The 7,085-nt window shown below is 41.5% G+C and overlaps 1 long non-coding RNA gene across 1 annotated transcript; it reads left to right on the top strand.

Moving 5' to 3' along the window:
* The first annotated feature begins 447 nt into the window (after positions 1-447).
* LOC125990233 (uncharacterized) lies at positions 448-6,865 on the top strand. Its single transcript, XR_011086009.1, has 2 exons — positions 448-1,056; positions 5,686-6,865. It is a non-coding gene; the product is annotated as an uncharacterized lncRNA (long non-coding RNA).
* The last annotated feature ends 220 nt before the right edge of the window (positions 6,866-7,085 follow it).

Genomic DNA, 7,085 nt, shown 5'->3' with positions numbered 1-7,085 from the left:
ATACACGAAAATGAAAACACAAAGTTAGGGGATGAAGGAGTGGGAACATCGGCGTAGCACCAATTCCTTGGGTTTTCATTTTCCTTTCGTGTGATGTGTTGCATGATTCCGCTGGAATGTGGTCCACCGTATGTTGTTGCCCAGCCCGTGACCGTTTACCATCATTATTGTGTCAAAGTTGCATGTGTTTTGCTTTGAGTGCCATTGTCATCACTTGATACTGGCAGGCGTTCTTATTCGAATGCTATTCCTCTGAATGCTGACCGGGGCCGTGCAAGGGACTCTATGGACAGTGACCTGGACATAAGGACTTTGTATGGACAGCAGGCCCTGGGCAGTGATACCCAGCACGTTCTATCGCTGAAGATTCGGGGAATGGACTCTGCCTCGGCACGCACTTACACATGAAGAAGGGGGCGACATTTCGGGGGCTTGATTTAATAGTGTTAGGGTTTTCCAGGTTATCTTGATCCTATGATTATGTTGGAATGTAACCTGTAATACTTAAACTCGCCTGTCCTGTCTTAACAAAAGTAGTAGAACAAAGTGACTAGCTGCAGAGGAAGCAATCAAAGTTGTTTAGTTCACACAACATCGTGAAGGACCCCCTGCTGTGCTTTGATCAGCCAGGGGCTTCGGCCATTTGTCTACTCTGACCCCCACTCTCACCCCCACTCTGTTCCTCCTAATAAATATGCCCTTGCAGGAAGGAGAGTTCAGACTTCATTCGATAATCGCTGTTCAGACAGCGACGAATGGACTCTCCACCTGCAGGTGTCTAAAAGAACTTGCTTGTCTTCTGTTTGGTTCTTGCAAAATAAGTTGGAGTGAGCAAATCTCTAACATTTTGGTGCCGAAACCCGGGACCCTCATACCCATCATCTGGCTGACGGAGGACGACGCGCTGTACACCGTCGACGGGCCAGCGTCCATTAGCCGGACCTGGTAAAGAAAGACCTGGGAAGGAAATTCTTCGCTGGGCCAGCATCTTAGGTCTGCCTTCGTCTGACAGAGGTGGATTGACGGGACCCGGCAGTGCAACGAACCAGGGGACAAGTAAGTTAAAGGCTTGGAATTGTGTTGTGTTGTTAAACGCGTAACACATAGAGGTGCACGGGAGATAGCTTGGGTTCAAGTCCCAGTGGAAGAAACAGGCTAAGAAAGGCAGAGCTTCTTTTTCGTTCATCGAAGAAGTGTGTAGACTCTTCTTTGTCTGTTTTTCCGAGCTGAGGGATCTGGCTTGGGTTAAAGTCCCAGTGGAAGGAACGTGCTAAGAAACACGGAGCTTCTTTTTTGTTAATCAAAGAAGGGCGTAGATTTTTCTTTGTATGTTTTTCCAAGCCAAAGAATAGCTTGGGTTCAAGTCCCAGTGGAAGAAACGGGCTAAGAAAAACAGAGCTTCTTTTTCTTAATTGAAGAAGGGCGTAGATTTTTTCTTTTGTCCGTTTTTCCAAAGCTGTTTGGGAGGGTTTTACACCCATCCCTGGATAGGCCTAAAAAAGCGCTGGAGTTTGTGTGATTGAGTGTGTGACTGGTAGGATAAGTTGACTAAGAAGCAGTTCTAGCATTGATCCACGGCAATAATACAGGCTAGTAATTTGTTGAAAGGTCAATTTAAACCTGCATTGAGGATCCTCAAAGAAAAAATAATTGAAAAAAAAATTGTAAAACCTTAAGCTACTAAAATTAAGATGGGAAATAAGAACGGTAAATCTCTTGCTCTGCTCTTCTTTAAAACGAGAAGTTCATGGCAAGTAGATTTCTTAATTGTATGCAATACATGCTGAAGTGGAAGAAAATGTATGGAGTACAAGGAAATTTGAAATGTGGAAGAAGTGGATTGTGCTAAAATGTGGTTGAAAGCTTCACAAGAAAGAAGAGAACAAATCCAAAAGACAAAAGATAGAAAGTTGAAAAGTGATGAGGGCGCCATTCAATTGAGATTTGTAAAAGAATTCAGGGTGCATAGTGGCATCCCATTCAATGATACAGCTGAGAGTGCTTATCAACAACAGCTTAAAAATGCGCTCCTCACTAATTTCCGCCCTGAAATAGGCAACTTGGTGAGGAAACATTTGGTGGAAGTGGATGTTGCAAGTGTGACAACAACTATGCAATGGGCCAGACATGCTGAAAAAGTGATCAAAAAAGGCAAAAGTTCTGATGTATTTCATCTAGATAATGATGATGATGAACTAGATGAAGATACAACAGTCTTCTTCCAAGGGTCCCAGCTAGGCAGAGGGAAAGGTAGAGGCCAACAAGGTCGCAGGCCGCCATATAATTCAAAACCCCCACGAGATTCTGACAACTGTTGGAACTGTGGGAGACGAGGACACTTCGCACGAGAGTGTCGTTTTGCAAAACAATATCAATCAAAGGGTGGAGGAAGGAGCAGAGGAGAAGCCAAATTTTTAGCATGACAAGCTTCCTCCTCTTTGACCGCTTATGCTCATACAGAGAAAGAAAGAATAGATGCCCATATGACAGCAAAACATGTCATTGTCAGATTATTAGAATTTTTTTTAGATTATTAGAAGTCCTGTCCATCCAAGAAGTATGACAATGCTGTTTGTATGCCCAAATTACAAATGACTAGAGCTCAAATTGTGTTACACTGAAGTTAAAATATGCAAATCAAGTGGTAAAGAAATGCAACTTGCTTCTAGAAGATAAATAAATAAAATTAGAATGTGCTGTCCTCGTGTGCATGGGAGGGACCAGCTCATGATCGACCACAGGAAATGGCCAGCCTGTGACGAATCATTGTTGCTGGGAACTACCTTTTGCATGCGAGAGCTGTGCATGTGTGTGCGTATATGTTAAAATGATGAACATTGGCTAAAGTTTTAGTATAAAAAAAATTTGCTAGACTGTGGCCTATCCAATTTGCACCGCAGAACAGAAATGATTTTGAAAGATAAAAATGAGAGGAAAAAGAGAGAAGTCTGTTTGCGAGCAGAAACTAATCCACACTAGTGCATGTAAGGTGTCGAGCCCACATGAGAAATTCGGGAAAAAAAAAAAAAAAAAAAAAAAAAAAAAAAAAAAAAAAATGACAGAACATGCTTTCAAGATTTGGAAGAAGCTAAATTGTGAATTTAAGATTTTGCAATGCTACATTTAATAGGAATAATTGATTGGTTGTGTTATAAGATTATACAAAATTCTAAATGCAAGCTAAATCTGAGAGATTGAGTTCTTCAAATTTAAAAACAAAGAAAAAAATTCAGATTAATTTGCCAGTTGTTTGGTTTAGTTAAGTCTTTTTTGAATTGGTGGATTGTTCTACCAGGAAACCTAAGTTGAAAATGATATATGAATGTTGTGTGGTGAGCTTGGATGAATTGGGACCAATGTGATAGAAAGACTCCTTTTTGGAGACTGCGTGTGAGATGCAAATGAACATTGATGAATGATAGCCTGAATGAAAAGAAATTACAGGTTGAATGGTTGAAGTCGTTGGCGACTACTATAGAGAATTAGTAGAGCGACTTTGATGAAAGAGTGATTTTGAGCAGGTTGAATGTTAGGAAGAAACGCGTAGCTTTTGGATTGATAATTAACTAGAAAAAAAATGGAGAACCAGTAACACATGTAGAAGATGTGTGAACTGAGAAATTGAGAAGCGTTTTGGAAAGTAAGTCAAATTAAATAATGATGGAATCGTATGTAGTAAAGAACACATTCTCCCAAAAAGTTTGTCAAGGTGTGAGGCATGGGCGTTGCCAGGCCTCAAAAAAGGGGGGGAGTGAGTAGGACAGATAGTGGAAGATAGTAATAATACAACACTTTATGACAATGAATTTTCGAATACATTTGGTGTTATATTGTGGTAATTTTTTTGTTCTGGTGTAGATAGGTTAGCAACACGAGAGATTTAGAGGTTCAAAAGAAAGACAGTTAAAAGAAAACATTTTTGATTTGGACAATTGCAGGCTAACAGGAACATGAGAACGATAAGAACTACGAGGTGGGATCCAATTTCATTGGGGAGATTGAGAATTCACAGCACCATACTCTAAGTCACATTTTTGAGCAAGCATGACAATAACATGTGATAGGTCAAGACATACAGATCAGGGCTTGATGTGGAAAGCAGACCTCGATGAGTTGGTTTTCAATAATGATACTGAAGACAACATACTGTCTGATTAAATTGGAACTATAGATAAAATGTAGCTCAAAAATAGGATGAGTTGCAGGATTTACGATATAAAAACGAGACCGCTGTTATTAGAAGAATTTGAAGTTTGGTAAACAAACATTACCAGCAAATTGATGGAAGCAGCTACATTTGGAGATAGTCTTACAAGTGTTCAAACCAGCCTGTCATTCTCAGTGTCAGGGCCCCTGAAACCCAATCCGAGTCTTCGCCTGCAGCCGTGAACAACCACAAAATGGTGCCTGGCTCTGAAGCACCTTTGACCTTTGGCGAAGGACAAGAAAAGACTGCTGTTGTGCTTGGAGGAGGACAAGTACACTCCGGAGGAAATACAACATCCTCGGGGACGGAAAAGACAGTGAAAAGCGGAGGAACTCACAATGATGAAAATTGACTCATTTGAACAATGGACTCATTCAAGAGTGATGGATGGGGTCGCTCTGAAGCAACAACAAAAGAACATCAACTTGATAGGGTGAAGTGCGGCAAAAAGATATGGACTTGGAGTGTCTGACAACCAAATCGCACTCCTTGCTACGGCGTTCCCAAATTTGGTGGAGCTTGGTTCAAAGTGGAAGGGAGGTTCATTGTGCACTGAGTTTGACAGAACTGAGGAGATTTGATAAATAAATAAATAAATAAAAATTTGAAAAATACGTAGGGCTACAGATTATAATCAGAGATTGAACGGATTTGGATAAAACAAATAGGCTAAAACGGTAGGAAACAAGAGCAAGATCTTATATTTTGGCTCATCAAGCTTAAGACGTAGAGGTCGAGTTATATAAATTTTAGAACAGGACATTTGGCAGTCAGGAGGAAGCTAGGTTGCTCGATGTACCTACTCAATACAATAGTAAGTTTTTTTTATACCACAGTGGAGGTTGGATGGTCAGAAAGTTAGGTACGTTCAATTTTTGACATTCACACAGTCACGCATAGGAGTCACAAGGCGACAGTTAACAAGACAATGACTGCAATAGGGGCCACCTACGACTGCACCGACATGAAAAAGTAGAAGTGAGAGAGCAGAGTATGGGATTATATGCTAAAACGTCTGCTATACATTTACCAATAGGAGATCCTATCAAGAGAAGCTACATGAGAGATGGATTAGAATCTCTTTGTCTGCGTGGGTGCGTGTGTGTGTGTGTGTGTGTGTGTGTGTGTGTGTGTGTGTGTGTGTGTGTGTGTGTGTGTGTGTGTGTGTGTGTGTTCACACCCTGTGTGGGTGCGAGCGTGTGAGGACAAAGAAGGCATGGATAAGACAATCTCTTTTAAACCAGGAGGCAATAAATGGGAACGCCCCTGTCATAAATAGTTTTTGGTTAAAGGGAATCATTAGGAAGTGTTCAAACTCTTCCCGCAAACATTCCTATTTGCCAGTTAAATGGGCACTACAATTGACTACGAGAGTTGCAAACAACAGATGAAGAGCAGTCCTTGGCAGATTATATGATCAGGACGCTCAAACTGTGTCAAAGACAAATTTACTGCCGCTTGATCTTTCCTCCTCACAGGTCGACAACCCCATAAATCCAGTAGACTGGGTCTACATCGAGGTCATCAAAGGAAAGAACTGGGCCAGCCACGACGGGAGGGACCATTCCAAGTCTTGCTGACTACACATGTTGCACCCAAGGTTGCAGGACCCACAAATGCATTAACGACGACTGCTCTCCAGGAGGAAACTGGATGGGAGCTTTGGACATCACCGCTGTGTGCCAGGATGAGAGAGCCGTTTTCAAGGTGTAAGGGCTCTACTACCAACATGGCTGCACCATCGGACGGGACCTACTTCAGCCAGAAGAGTTGTCCGATGCTGCCTGCCAACTGGACAAGAGTGTGCGCGCCGGTGTGTGTGACTGACCTCACCTACAGACTAGAACATCATCAGCTGACGAAAATGCGAGCACATATACAACTTCTTAGACGTGACAGATGTGATAATGATAATGAGACGTGGATTGCGTAGATGCTGTTCTGTTGAGCATGTATTACGGAAACTTGTTGATTTGACCATCAAATATGCTTCGCAAGTAATGGATACGCTGATGTACTGTTTCTTTGTTTTTCTTTTTGTTTTTATTGATAGCATTCTGGTCGCCTTAAGGCAAAGGGACCGTGTAAGAATTTTCCTGCTAATAACATCTGGCCAGCAGGTTTTTCGCTTACACAATAAGTTTGATCTGGGGTGTTGAGGTAATGCCTCAATTTCACTGGAAAGTGTTGCTATCATTGTTTGTTGTTTTTATTTTTCCTATTCTTCTTTCTTCATTATACATATATATGTGTTTTTTTCTTACTTGTCTTTGTTGTTTGGGGTGACATAATCATATGATAAAACAGGAGGGAGATGTTAGGGTTTTCCAGGTTATCTTGATCCTATGATTATGTTGGAATGTAACCTGTAATACTTAAACTCGCCTGTCCTGTCTTAACAAAAGTAGTAGAACAAAGTGACTAGCTGCAGAGGAAGCAATCAAAGTTGTTTAGTTCACACAACATCGTGAAGGACCCCCTGCTGTGCTTTGATCAGCCAGGGGCTTCGGCCATTTGTCTACTCTGACCCCCACTCTCACCCCCACTCTGTTCCTCCTAATAAATATGCCCTTGCAGGAAGGAGAGTTCAGACTTCATTCGATAATCGCTGTTCAGACAGCGACGAATGGACTCTCCACCTGCAGGTGTCTAAAAGAACTTGCTTGTCTTCTGTTTGGTTCTTGCAAAATAAGTTGGAGTGAGCAAATCTCTAACAAATAGCATGTTTTGATACCTCATTACTATATACCTCATTATTTATTCCAATATTTTTACCTAATTTTGTTACCTGCTGGCATGCTGATCATGTGATGGTACAATTTCACTGTTTGGTGATAGGTGGACATGTCATTCCATTTCCATACTGTTTGGTGAGCTC

This window comes from Syngnathus scovelli, chromosome 20 (assembly GCF_024217435.2).
Source record: "Syngnathus scovelli strain Florida chromosome 20, RoL_Ssco_1.2, whole genome shotgun sequence".
In the NCBI taxonomy this organism is placed as follows: Eukaryota; Metazoa; Chordata; class Actinopteri; order Syngnathiformes; family Syngnathidae; genus Syngnathus; species Syngnathus scovelli.
This window is presented reverse-complemented; position numbering and strand designations above follow the sequence as displayed.